This window comes from Pseudonaja textilis, chromosome 6 (genome assembly GCF_049901715.1).
Source record: "Pseudonaja textilis isolate UNSWEBS1 chromosome 6, rPseTex1.2, whole genome shotgun sequence".
Classification (NCBI taxonomy): domain Eukaryota; kingdom Metazoa; phylum Chordata; class Lepidosauria; order Squamata; family Elapidae; genus Pseudonaja; species Pseudonaja textilis.
In genome coordinates this window covers 49,872,124-49,886,885 of record NC_141995.1, presented here as the reverse complement: position 1 = coordinate 49,886,885, position 14,762 = coordinate 49,872,124, and the positions used below count along the sequence as shown (strand labels likewise).

General features: G+C 43.8%; 1 protein-coding gene across 1 annotated transcript in view; it reads right to left on the bottom strand.

The window, feature by feature from the left end:
- The window catches only part of LOC113435791 (toll-like receptor 6), a 458,202-nt gene that overhangs the window by 154,682 nt on the left and 288,758 nt on the right, over positions 1–14,762 (bottom strand). The gene's annotated exons all lie outside the window — the stretch shown is intronic.

Below are 14,762 nucleotides of genomic sequence, written 5' to 3'. Positions count from 1 at the left end.
TTTTGTCGTGAAGCATGGGTACTCTGCTAGTGAATAAGAATAAATAAATAAACCCTCAATCTTTTTGGTTGAATTGGCTCAAGCGAAGCCCACAGCCAGAAACATGAAACTGAAGTCCTTCCAAAGGAAATAAAGGATTTTCATCTGAGGGAACTGGTCAAACCCAGTTCTTGCCTGTACAATATGGGTCTTCTTATCTTTAAATAAAATAAAAATTAAACAGGCTGGATGCCAGCGAACAAAATGTCTTTAAAACTGAGCAGAGAACACACATTGAATGCTGTGTTTATGAGTGTGTGTCATCTCACATTCTCAGGCCTCGCTTGCTGTTTAGAGTAAATATTTGCACTCTTTGGCTCATTGAAGAATCCTGGCTGCCTTGCCATTTAGATCAGAGGTCTTCAAACTTGACAGCTTTAAGACTTGTGGACTTCAACTCCCAGAATTCCTCCTCCAGTCATGTTAGCTCAGGAATCCTGGGAGTTGACGTCCACAAGTCTTAAACTTGCCAAGTTGGAAGACCCTTGATTTAGACTGTGTAGAGCAAGGGTGGGGAACTGTGGCCCTTTTATTTCTCATGGACTTCAACTCCCAGAATTCTTGAGTCAGCCATGCTGGTTCAGGAATTCTCAGAGTTGAAGTCCACGACTCATAGAAAGGCCAAGTTCACGAAAGGAAATCTTATGATCCTGGGACAATGCAACCTTCATAAATATGACTCAATTGCCAAACGTCTGAATTTTGATGATGTGTGGCCCATAAGGATGCTACTGTGGGGATGTGCCATGATTCCCCCAAAATAAGACTGAGTCTTATATTCATTTTTGCTCTAAAAGACGCATTAGGGCTTATTTTCCAGTTAGGTCTTATTTGGGGGAAAATACGGTTCTAAATGCATCCACAATCAGCTGACAATCTTAACTGGGGCTTAGTTTCAGGGTAGGGCTTATATTACGAGCATACCCAACCATCCAGTTGGGTCTTATTTTCAGGGAAACAGTAGGTATTAAAAACAGCCTTCAGTCACTTTTTTCAATTGTCTTGTAACTTCGAATGGTCACTAAATAGACTGTTGTAAGTCGAAGACTACCGAATTATTCTCTGCTAGCAGAAAATTGTGAAGACCATATATTTTTAGAAAAGCTACCTGGTTGGTCAGACTTCAGTTTGATCTCTCTGAATTCTGAGCCTTGCTATTCTTGAAAAGAAGATGAAAGAAATTATTCTTCCTGTCAATCAAACGAAGATGACATGGTCATGTTGCAAGAGGAGTATTATTGCCAAATAGAGCAATACCCGGTTTCCCCAAAAATATGACCTACCCTGAAAGTAAGTCCTAGCTTGATTTTTACATGTGTGCCCAATATAAGCCCTACCCCCCCCAAAATAAGCCCTAATTAAGATCCTGCCCACTCCAGAGTGGACGGGTAAAAATTAAGCTAGGGTAGGCATGGGAGGGTGGAGTTGCCCTACTACTTACCTTTGGACAGTTGTAGCCAGGCCTGGAACACCCCGACATCTGCCTAGCTGGACCAATTTTTCTGCAGCCAGCAACGCTGGCAAGGCTTTCCTGAAGGCCTCTGGAGCTGATAACAAAGCTCTGGATTGATCCAGAATTCTATTATCGGCTGCAGAAGCCTTCAGGAAAGCCTTGCCGGCCTCGGAAAAAAAATTTCCTGAAGGCCTCTGACAGCGTAAAGGAGGCCAAGGGAGACGTGCACAAGTGAGTTTAGTCAGTGGATGACTTCCCCCCAAAATAAGACCTAGTGCCTTTTTTAGTGGCAAAAAAAATACAAGACAGGGTCTTATTTTCAGAGAAACAGTGTCTAGACTTCAGTTTAACTAAGTTAATAACTAGATGTGATTTATACAACGAAGAATACATTTTCTTAATAGAATTTTATGGGGTTCTGGTGGCCTCGCAAACCCATAAACCACAAAATGTCAGAGAGTTTTTACAAGATGCTGGCCCTATACTACTAGAAAAGGAAAATTCAGCCAATTCTTATTTAACTGTGTAGAAAGTTATGAAGATTTAAAGATTAGAACGGTACTACTTTTAAACACTGGCTAGTTTTGTTTATCAATCTGTTTTTATGACTTTCTTCTTTTTTTTTTGAGAAACAAATATTCTGTAAAATCTTCTTTTACAACTACAGCCCAATAGATGCTAACTCTTTTAGAAAACAATTGAATCATTAAATAAATGGCCTTTTTCCTATCTCTTCTAGTCTTCCAGAGCTCTTCAAGACCTCAGGCAGAATTTTGCTTACTGTACACTAATGGAAAGTAATTTGTTTCTACCTCTCTTTGTTCTGTTTAATATACCAAACCAGGTCTTAGTGTCCTTCTTTTAACTAATAGAGAGAGACGGTCGGGTAAATATTCTACTTCAATCCAAAGTGGAAGTGGGGGAAATTAATACTTTAAGATTAAAGGACATTAAGAAAGCAAAATAAATATCTCTTGATTTCTGAAGACCAATTTAAAACCATCTTTAAAATTTCTCGTTTTTTTTTTTTTTTTTGGCTGTTCTCTAGTCTTCCCCAACCTTCCCCAGCCCATTGGATGCATCTGTCAGCATTCCAGGTCTTGTTATGCAGATCAGGAATTATGGGGGTTGTTGTCTGAACAGGCTCTAGATAAGTGAAGGTATAATCAAAGCTTGTCTAACTGGGCAACTTACTCATATAAACAGCACTGCAGAAAAAAATCATAACTCACACACACACACACACACACACACACACACACCTTATTTCCATGCGTCCAGAGAAAGCAAAGAAGAAGAAACAACCATCCAGGGAGGCTAAAGCAATCTCTAAGAACAAATGGTTGTCCAATCTCTTCTTAAAAATTGTGTTAGAGCATTCATAACTTCTTGGAGGCAAGTAGTTCCACTGATTAATTGTTCTAACTGTCAGGAAACTTATCCTTGGTTCTGGGTTGTTTCTCTCCTTGAGGAGTTTCCATCCATTGTTCCTTGTCCTGCCTTCAGGCGCTTTGGAGAAGAGTTTGACTCCCTCTTCTTTGGGGCAGCCCCTGAGATATTGGAAGCAGAGGTGGTATATTCAGCAGGTCCTGATCAGTTCTGGAGAACCGGTAGCGGAAAGTTTGAGTAGTTCGGAGAACCGGCAAATACCACCTCTGACTGGCCCTGCCCCCATCTATTCTCCGCCTCCCGAGTCCCAGCTGATCAGCTGAGTCTTCTTTGGTTGCCCTGCCCAGGAGAACGGAGCTGGAAAGCAGGTTAGTGGGGTGGGGAGGGAATGGGAATTTTATAGTATCCTTCACCTGCCACGCCCACCAAGCCACGCCACACTGACCAAGCCATGCCCACCAAGCCACGCCATGCCCACAGAACTGGTAATAACAATTTTTTGAATCCCACCACTGATTGGAAGACTCTGCTATTAGGTTGCCCCCTACTCCTTCTTTTCATTCAACTAGACTCTGTTTTTAAAAACCAGCGTTGGAGCATTTACAACTTCTGGAGGCAAGTAGTTCTCCTGGTTAATTGTTCTCAGTGTCAGGAAATTTCTAGGTTGCTTCTCTTCTTGATCAGCTTCCAACTGTGGTTGCTTCTCCTGAATGCAGGTGCTTGTCTAACTGGGCACCTTTCTCGTATGAACAGCTCTGCAGGAAAACTCATAAGACACACCCGCATCTTATTTCAGGAAACTTATCCTTAGTTCTAGGTTGCTTCTTTCCTTGATTAGTTTCCATCCATTGTTCCTTGTCCTGCCTTCGGGTGCTTTGGAGAATAGCTTGACTCCCCCTTCTTTGTGGCAGTCGCTCCAATATTGGAAGACTGCTATCATGCCGCTCCTAGTCCTTCTTTTCAATAAAATAGACATATCCAATTTCAGCAACTGTTCTTTATATGTTTTAGCCTCCAGTCCCCTAATCATCTTTGTTGCTCTTCTCTGCACTCCGTTTCTTCTGCTGCTGCTGCTTTGTTTATTCAGAATTCTCATGAGGGGCAGCTCCGTTGAGACCCAACCGCTAAAAATATGTCCCCAGCTGCAGCTTTGCATCATCAGATATTATCACTCCCCCAGTTTCTGCCTCGCTATCCCTGCACGGATTTCAAGGAGGTCTCCACATTTGTTTATGAAAAAAAAAATTAATCCCCCTACAAGGACATTCATAAAACTTCATGGCTGGAAACTCTATCCGACCCAAGTGATGTAAAGTGTCAGCTGCCAGCCATCCTCTCAGCCTCGGAAAACAAACACGTGAAAGAAGAGGCTTGACGTAGCTCAACTTCTAGACGTCAACAGGGAAGGTTCTGTTATATAAATAACAGCTGAAGGGAAGTCAGCTATTTGGAGCGGCAGAGAAGCTGATTCTGTAAACAGCTTAGAAAGGGCCGTGAAACCCTGTGAAGCGGTATATAAATCTACGTGCTATCGCTAGTCAGTCCTTCCTTCCAGTTGGTGGACTGCTGCCAGGTTCATACCGGTTCAGGCAAACCGGCTGTTCCGACAATCAGCCGGCCCCACCTAACCTTCCTATCCTGTCCTGCATTTCCTGCTTTCTAGCTCATCTCAATCACCTAGCACAGCTGATTCCACCCCCCCTCGCTGTTCTATTTCCACTGCTGACTTGGAAGGTAAGCAGCTGAGCTTCTAAATGCTCCGTTTTCAGCGCTGCGTGCAAATGCCACCATTCCCCTCCCCCATTTTGCATGTTTAATATAGGCCTTAATGTGGGGGGAGGGGCTTAATTTGATTTTACGCCTATAAAACATGCTGGGACTTCCTATTGGGGGAGGCCGTATTGTTGGAGAAACACGGTAGAAGAGATTGTGAAAGGATCAATGATGGGGCAGTAATGTCGGACCTGCTATCGACTTAGAAGAGCGGGAAAAAATTTGGAATAAGAATTATAAAATAACAAAAATGGCGGCTTATAAGGAAAATCCACATAAAATGTTCTACCATTGGTATATGGCACCTTCAAGATTGGCCAAGATTTATCCAAACTTAAAACCAAATTGCTGGAAATGTGGACAACAACAGGGTACCTTCTTTCATTCTTGGTGGTCATGTCCCGAAGCAAAAACAACCTATAGAGCCAGCGATGACCCCTACATGACCTCTAAAACGGCCAATAGAATACATGTTCTTGCACAGGAACAGGAGGCTCAAGTGCAAAGCTCAGAGAAAGTATTTAAAAAAAAAAACCCACTCTCAATTCCATGGGATCATCTGCAACCGAACCATGTGCTTGGTTGGTTCTGTTCATCATTAAACCATCTTTCCAATTGGCCTCCATGTTTCTCCCAGCTTGGAAATGAACCAGATGGATATCTCTTCTTACAATTATTGTTAGACTGTCTTCTCTCTCATACGACATGATCCACCCCACCCCACCCTACCCCCAAAAATCTAGATTTTAAAAAGGTTCTCTTCCTTGCAGTAAGATTTCTTGTGGTGCAGGAGTATATTTATCAAAGGAAGTCCCTATAATTACGATACCGACTTGATGTTTGTAGAAGGCTTCTAAATTGGAGGTTGGGAAGATAAAGGAGGAGATAGATTTTAATTGTTTACTTGTTTTTCTCTGAATTCGGAAATGGTTAGAGGAGACAGGATACAACAGAGAGGACAAAATAAGAGGGGAGAAGCAGTTTCATTTTGCCCTTAGGAACAATGACAAATCAGTTATTCTTTTTTGTGTTGCAAAATTCGGGATGTGGCACCCGTAAGATCCTAAACCTGTACAATCTTCTGAGTCGGGTGTGGATCTGACAAAAAAAAAAAAAGGAGATATTTTATTTGGTTTACAGTGAATTCCTCTCCAGCAAAGCCCCAGCCGAATGTCTTTGAAGAGATTTCACAATTACAGACCTTTATCAGGCTTGGAGAGCTGCCAGGCCGATACCTTTCAGATGCCACACTGTAGCAAACAATACGTGGCAAGAATGCAGGAACAAATGAACTAATTGTCTCCTGCAAAACCCCACTTTCCTTTCACTCCTCTTTTGTTCCCTATGGGAGGGGCCATTCACAGTCTACTTGTGGCTTTACTTCCAAGTCAAACCTATTCCTTAGCTATTCCCTTCTTCTGGCAGCTCTGTGCATGAGCACACTGGGAACAGGCTCCAGCTGTTCTTCTGACCCATTGATCTCCGACTCCGCCTTGCTGGCCCATTTCTTCTGCAACCGGCAAGGCTGGCAAGACTTTCCCCAAGGCCTCGGGAGCTGATAACAAAGCTCTGGATCGATCCAGAGCTCTGTTATCGACTGCAGAGGCCTTCAGAAAAGCCTTGCCGGCTGCAGAAGAAGAAGTTCCGGAAGGCCTCTGACAGCGAAAAGGAGGCCGGGGGTAATGTATGCAAGTGAGGTTAGTCAATGGATAGCTTCTCCCCAAAATAACACCTGGTGCCTTTTTGGGTGGCAAAAAAGATATAGGACAGGGTCTTATTTTGGGGGAAACATAGTAATTTATTAAATGTTTTGTCAGGTTAAGATTCCATCTTTCCTTTAGGAGGGCCTAGTGGAATATTTCATGTTCTTCCTCCTCTTTTCCACACAACAACCCTGTGAGGTAGATCAGGCTGATGTGAGGCAATTCAACCCTTGCCTCTACAGTACAACGAACTGCAGAAACAAAGAGAGTGAAGTTTCTTCATTGCATAAATGTCATTCCACTCTACTTTTGGAGACCAAGCAGCATTTCAAGAGTGGCTGAAAAGCTTCCTTCTGTCCTTCCTTCTTTGCAATTCCGTGTAATCATTTTTCTGGATATTGATCCGGAATAATGCATGCATATTTATAACAAGCAAGTGCTTTTCAGAGCTAAAAATCCCAACAACAGAGTTTGATGTTCTCCTTTTTAATTCCTGCCGCCCGGTTGCAAAAGGGGATGGGCAAATAAATTATTTCACATTTGGTTCCTGGGTGTTTCTGCTGGTCTTATTTCTATTGGGCCGAGCATTGCATTTCAACGTAAAGTAATATAACTTTTTAGAAGGTGTTTACCATCATGCACATTTGCAAATAGGTGAGGAAAGGTGGCAGAGGCAGAAACTGTGCAGCGATATTTCAAAGTAGAAAAATTGAATTTTTGTTCTGTTCCGAACACCATATTTTAAGGTGGACTCAAGAGAAATCAGAAACGTTTCAGAGAAGAGCAATGTAGAGGAATAGGGTCTTGGATATTTAAGTTTTATATAGAGATATTGAAGAAATTGGAAATATTTCGCATTGAGACGGTTATGAGAATCATCAAACCACAGAACTATGGAGTCAGAAGGAACTACAAGGATTATCTACCCTGTTTCCCTGAAAATACGACCTACCCTGAAAGTAAGTCGTAGCTTGATTTTTTTACATGTGCACCCAATATAAGCACTACCCTCCAAAATAAGCCCTAATTAAGATCCGACCCACTCCAGAGTGCATGGATAAAAATTAAGCTAGGGTGAGGATGGGAGGGTGGAGCTGCTCTACTACTTACCTTTGGACAGTTGTAACCAGGCCTCTCACACCTCAACACCTGCCTTGCCAGCCCATTTCTTCTGAAGCCAGCAAGGCTGGCAAGGCTGTCCTGAAGGCCTCTGGAGCTGATAACAAAGCTCTGGATCAATCCAGAGCTCTGTTATCGGCTGCAGAGCCCTTCAGGAAAGCCTTGCTGGCCACAGAAGAAGAAGTTCCTGAAGGCCTCTGACAGCAAAAAGGAGGCTGAGGATGATATGCGCAAGTGAGTTTAGTCAGTGAATGGCATGCCCTGAAAATAAGACCTAGTCCCTTTTTTGGTGGCAAAAAAATATAAGACAGGGTCTTATTTTCGGGAAAACACAGTAATAGTACCATCTACAATGTGCAGGAAATCTATTCATGTGGGGTCCTGGGTGCTCTCTAAGCTTGGTGGTTTTCTTACATACATTTCATTACCCAACTAGGTCACATCATCAGTGCTGAAAGCAGAGGTGGTATTCAGCAGGTTCTGACCAGTTCTGGAGAACCAGTAGCAGAAATTTTGAGTTGTTCAGAGATCCGGCAAATCCCGCCTCTGACTGGCCCCACCCCCATCTATTCTCTGCCTCCCAAGTCCCAGCTGATCAGCTGGGTCTTGTTTGCTTGCCCTGCACAGGAGAACTGAACTGAAAAGCAGGTTAGTGGGGTGGGAAGGGAATGGGGATTTTTGCAGTATCCTTCCCATGCCACGCCCACCAAGCCACGCCCACAGAACTGGTAGTAAAAAAATTTGAATCCCACCACTGGCTGAAAGTGAATGGTGTGTGTGTGCGTGTGTGCGTGCGTGAGTGTGTGTGTGTGTGTACATGCACAATATAAACAGAGAGCAAACCTCACTCCTTACTAACACTGATGATGTTTCCTAGTTTGGTAATGAAACATCTGCAAGAAAATAACCAAGCTCAGAGAGCACCAAGGATTCCATAGTTCAATCCTGAGCTACAAATAAATATTATCTTCTCTAGAAATGAAGCCCAGGTTCCTCAAACTTTATAAAGATGGATAACCCACAACCCACAAATGTTCTCTTATGTACAACTTACCAGCAGGAAGTTTTGTTTTTTTTCTAATTGTGATAGGATCACATCCTTCACTCTTTCAGAGAGGACGGTACGATAGCCTGCTTCAATTATCACAAGAGTGCCGTACAAAAGTTCTTCCCTTTCCATCATGCAAAATACCAAATTATGGATTGAAGCTACAAGGAAAGCAAAGTTCAACTTTGGAAGAAAAAAAAAAAACCTTCCTAACCATAAGAACGACCCAGAGAAGATATATAAGCTTTTTATTATTTGCTGGATGTATTGAAGCAGAAATCAGATATCCATCTGCCTGAACTATTTTAATTTCCACAGAACAGAAGGTTGGACTTGGTCAGAGGTGGGGTTCAAAAATTTTAGCAACTGGTTTTCTGCCCAGTTGCTGGGTGGGTGTGGCCTACTTGGCCTCCTGCACCATGGAGGGAGGGGCCTTCCTTGGACTCTGGAGGCTTTCCTTGAGCCTGTTGTGGTTCACCGGCAGCAGATGCGGATGGCTGAGGTCTCGGAGAGCGAGGACTCGGATGAGGGGCCTGCGTGTGATGCAGGGATGGGCCAGGACCATTAGGGAGTGGAGTGCTGCCTTCGGAGATTGTGGAGGCTGGCAGCAGTGATGAAGAGGTTCCCGAGGAGCCTGTGCCAAGTGCATGTGTGCTCGGGATTGCTCAAAGGAAAGAGCATCTGCAGCAGCATGGGTGACTCGGGAGTAAGGCTGTAAGGTAATGGCCCCTTGCTTAAGAGATAAAAAACAAAACTGAGAAACTGGAAGCAAAGAAATTCTGTACTTCAAGCCTTGTGAAGGACGTTCAGACTCTCTGGGTTTGTGTTGGAAGTCGTTTTGTTTGGAATACTTCTTGGCCATTTTATCTAGTGTCCTTGGCAGCCTTGCACAACCTTGGCAAGGCTCGTTCTTATCAGAGACAATTAGTTTTAATAGCCTTTTAAATGTGAATTAACGGAAATTCGCAGAGAAGCATGAAAAGATTTTGCTTTTATCTCTATTTGGTGTTTGTTTCCTTGGAACAAGGTTTGGATCAGAAGAGAGCCTCCGGGAGGGCGAAAACCGCCTCCCTGGATTCCAGAAGCCATCTGCAGCAGGGGTGGGTTTCTACCGGTTCTGTCCACCTCTGTAGAACCGGTAGCTCTGAAGAGCAGCAGACATAGAAGGCTGTGTTCAAATGGATTGGAAAATTCGTAGCATTCTCTTTTTTAAAAGCTCTGGCTTCAATGAGGATCCAATAATATTTGGAGTCAGAATAGAGCTGGAAGAGACCTTGGAGGTCTTCTAGTCCAACCCCCCAGATCAAGCAGGAGGCCGTATACCAGGGGTCTTCAAACTTGACAGCTTTAAGACTTGTGGACTTCAAACTCCCAGAATTCCTCCTCCAGTCATGTTAGCTCAGGAATTCTGGGAGTTGGAGTCCACAACTCTTAAAGCTGTCAAGTTTGAAGACCCTTGCCCTATACAATTTCAGACAAGTGGCTGTCTGGTCTCTTCTTAAAAATCTCCAGAGATGAAGCATCCGTTGTTTCTGGAGGCAAGTTGTTCCACTGGTTAATAATTTTCACTGTTAGGTAGTTTCTCCTTAATTCCAGGTTGCTTCTCTCCTTGATTAATTTCCATCCATTGTTTCTTGTCTTGCCTTTTGGTGTTCTGGAAAATAAGTTGACCTCCTCTTCTTTGTGGCAGCCCCTCAAATATTGGAAGGCTGCTATCATGTCCCCATCTACCCGGTTTCCCTGAAAATAAGACCCAAATGGAAAATAAGCCCTAGCATGATTTTTCAGGATGCTCATAATATGAGTTTTATCCTGAAAATAAGCCCCACTTAAGACTGTCAGTCAGAGGGATGCATTGAGACTCACATTTCTCCCAAAATAAGACCTAACCAGAAAATAAGATCTAATTTGTCTTTTGGAGCAAAAATTAATATAAGACCCAGTCTTATTTTCAGGAAAACACAGTAGTCCTTTTCTATAGGTTGCCCAAACCCAAATCCTGCAATTTCTTCATGTTTTAGTTTCCAAGCCTTCAATCGTCTTAGTTGCTGTTCTCTGTCTCAACATCTTTTTTTTTTGTAATGCGGTGAACCAAAACTGGATGCAGTATTCCAGATGTGGTCTTAATTAGGGTTTTATAAAGATTTTTTGCAAGCCTCCATGGCTTAAAATTGATCAGATGGAATCTTGAGTTCTTGGGATGGATCAGATAGAATTCACCAGGCAAGGTATGTCCTTCTTGGAAACCAGTCTGATTTAGAATAGAATAGAATAGAATAGAATAGAATAGAATAGAATAGAATAGAATAGAATAGAATAGAATAGGAATAGTATAGAATAGGAATAGGAATAGGAATAGAACAGAATAAGGAGTAGAATAGAATAGAATAGAATAGAATAGAATAGAATAGAATAGAATAGAATAGAATAGAATAGAATAGAATACTTTATTGGCCAAGTGTGATTGGACACACAAGGAATTTGTCTTGGTGTAAATTTTGCTTTATTCTTAGCATAAGAAGACATAATCTAAGCCGGCAGAATTAAGCCAGCTGATGTACACGAATTGACAGTTCTCCTCTCCAACCACGAGTGCTCTCCCTAATTTTATGGTTTGTCATTTAGGAAATCGTTTCAAGTTTCACTGAGATTAATAGGATGGGGTGTCTGAAAAGATGGCATTAAATACAGCTGGATCCACAGTCTCAAATGTTATCTTCACACCAGCAGAGGGCACTCTTCCCTGCAAAAAAAATTGATAGCAAAAAAAACCTCATTAAAGTTGAAGATTTGAAAAATTTAATTAATCCCACAGTTCCAAATTAAGCATATAGATCTCTCTCTTTCTCTTTCTCTCTCCCTCTCCCTCCGTCCCTCTCTCTCTTCCTCCCCCCTCTCTCTCCATCCCCCTCTCCCTTTCCCACCCTCCCTCTTCTCCTCTCTCTCCCTCCCTCCCTCTCCCTCCCTCTCTTCCCCTCTCCCTCCCTCTCCCTCCCTCTCCCCTCTCTCTCTCGCTCCCTTTCCCTCTCCCTCCCTTCCTCTCCCCTCTCCCCTCTCCTTCCCTCCCTCTCCCCTCCCTCCCTTCCTCTCCCCCTCCCCTCTCCTTCCCTCCCTCTCTCCCTCCCTCCCTTCCTCTCCCCCTCCCTCTCTCCTCCCTCCCTCTCTCTCTCCCTCTCTCTGTATGTGTAAGGGACAGGTATTATCAAAAAAATAGCAACAATCACCACGATCTATTACTGGGAATGCCTGAGTTGAATAACAGAATAGCAGAGTTGAAAGGGACCTTGGAGGTCTTCTAGTCTGACCCTCTCCTGCTCAAGCAGGAACTCCTATAAGCAAGAAGTGAGAAAACCAATCTAGAACGAAGGAGAAATTTCCCAACCGTGAGAACAAATAATCAGTGGGACAGATTGCCTCCAGAAGAAGAGATTGGACAGCCGCTTGTCTGGGATGGTCTAAAGCCTCCTGCTTCAGAAGGGGGTTGGTCTAGAAGACCTCCAAGGTCCCTTCCTTCTGTTATTCTGTAGCTAGAAACATGGGAAGATCCTAATATACCTACATTCCTACTGAAAGTTAATATGTAGAAATCACAACAACACAATAATATGACAATTAGTCGAACAACAGAGTTGGAAGGGACCTTTTGAGGTCTTCTAGTCCACCCCCCTGCTCAGGCAGGGAACCCTACACTGTTTCAGACAAAGTCTGAAATCTCTCCTTAAAACTTCCAGTATTGGAGCACACCCACAACTTCGGGAGGCAAGTTGTTCCACTTGGAAGCTCTCTCTGTTGTTTCACCACACTTGTTTGTCTCTCTAGCATCTTCTTAAGCTTCCTCTCTTAATCTTCTGTGCAATAGGCACACCACAATGGCCTAGTTGTGTCTTGTGATGTTACTGTTGCGTGCCATGAAGGTATGTGGAATTGCAAGTGTGCCACCCAAGTAGGACACACACACGGCCTCCTTAATCTTGCACAAGGAAGTGCAAAGCCCCACCTTCGAACACCAAAGCCTTTTGATGGTTACACAAACTTTTGTTGTTCACACAATCTATGCACCTCGGTGTCTTTTCCGGTCCAAGACAAAAATTATTATTATGGACTATGTTTGCTTTAGAGGGACGCGATGGCTCAGTGGCTAAGATGCTGAGCTTGTCAACCAGAAAGGTCAGCGGTTCGGCGGTTTGAATCCCTAGCGCCATGTGATAGAGTGAGCTCCCGTTCCTTGTTCCAGCTTCTGCCAACCTAGCAGTTCGAAAGCATGTAAAAAATGCAAGTAGAAAAATAGGGACCACTTTGGTGGGGAAGGTAACAGCATTCTGTGCGCCTTTGGCATTTAGTCATGCCGGCCACATGACCACAGAGATGTCTTCGGACAATGCTGGCTCTTTGGCTTTGTAACGGAGATGAGCACCGCCCCCTAGAGCCAGAAACAACTAGCACATTGGCGGTTATCCTTTTTTGGCTCCTGCGCCGATAATTGTGCGCGTGCTCACATACCAGCACTCAGAAGGCAAGGCATATTGGCCCACGCCCCCTGCACATGCGTGCATGACCCCCCCTAGAGTACCACACATCTGTGCATGTGTGCGATATTCCCCCTTGTGCCCCACTTGTCTGCGCATGCACGCAATTCCCCCCCTCATGTGCCATGCATCTGCGCATGCACACGCAAGCCCCTTGCACGCAGTGCGTCCTTGTGCATGTGCGTGCATCTCCCATACACCCCCCTCCACCCCCTGCACATGCACACCAGATGCCTGACAATCAGCTGTCGGCCGGTGGCGTGGGCATGCATGCGCAATGAGGCTCTTCCGGGCGACCTCTCACATGCTGGGGGAAATGGCTCTGCGTGTCACTTCCAGCACGCATTCGCCAATAAGGGACTAGCACATATGTGCGAGGGGAACCTTTATGTTTGCTTTGCTTTGCTTTGCTTTAAATGAAAATATAATTTTCCTACTGGCCTTCACATATTGTTTGTGTTACCCAGTATTTTAATGGCTTTGTACTAAATCAACTTTGCAGTAATGGAAAGCACTATACAAATATAGAATTCACAAATACAAAGAGGCATTTGAGGTTATCTGGTTTCTTTCGTTTAGCTTTTTCATCTTACTGTTTATTATTAGACTCGGCTACTATTTTCTTTTTCTCTCTTACAGATCTCTCTATTTTCTTCTTTCTCTCTTGTTTAAAAAGCAACCAATTAAGGAAAGAGGGAGGGTGTCCATTCTCCAGGAAGTGAAGCCACTAAGACAATGGTCTTCAAACTTGGCAGCTTTTAAGACTGGTGAAGTTCAACTCCCAGAATTCTTCCTCCAAGTCATGTTAGCTCAGGAATTCTGGGAGCTGAAGTCCACAAGTCTTAAAATTGGCCAAGTTTGAATACCCTTGTCTTAGGCTGAAAATCTTAGGTGCTATAGCAGAGGTCTCCAAACTTGGCAAGTTTAAGACTTGTGGACTTCAACTCCCAGAATTCCTCCTCCAGTCATGTTAGCTGAGGAATTCTGGAAGTTGAAGTCCACAAGTCTTAAAAGCTGCCAAGTTTGGAGACCCTTGCTATAAGAATTTGCACCAGTACGGTAGGCCTGCCTCCTAGATCAAAGATAGCCAACCTTGGCAACTTTTAAGACTTGTGGACTTCAAGTCCCAGAATGCTCCATGCCTGGCTGGCTGGAGCATTCTGGGAGTTGAAGACCCTAGGCAAGTCCTTGTGCTTTGGGGCAGATCTAAAAGGTTCTGTTACCTGAAATTTACCTCCTAAAATGAAAGCCAGTAAGGATACAGGGCAGTCGAATTGATGTTGCTAAATGAGAAATTTGTTCACTGAGCTCTGCCCTCTTTTACAAACTTTCTTTCCACTGTTGTTAAGTCAATCACTGCAGTTGTTAAGTCAGTTAACACGGTCGCTTAAGTGAAACTGGCTTCTCCATGTTGCAACCAGGCACACACCCCTCCCAAAAAGCAAGAAAAATTAGGGTTTGGCTGGGATCTGTTGCAAACAGGAGCCCCTCAAAAAAGAAAGAAAAATTGGGGTTTGGCTGGAATCTGTTGCCACCAGGAGCCCCCCCAAAAAGCAAGAAAAATTGGGGTTTGGCTGGTATCTGTTGCAAACAGGCGCCCCCCCCCAAAAAAAGCAAGAAAAATTGGAGTTTGGCTGGTATCTGTTGCCACCAGGAGCCCCCAAAAAGCAAGAAAAATTGGGGTTTGGCTGGAATCTGTTGCCACCAGGCGC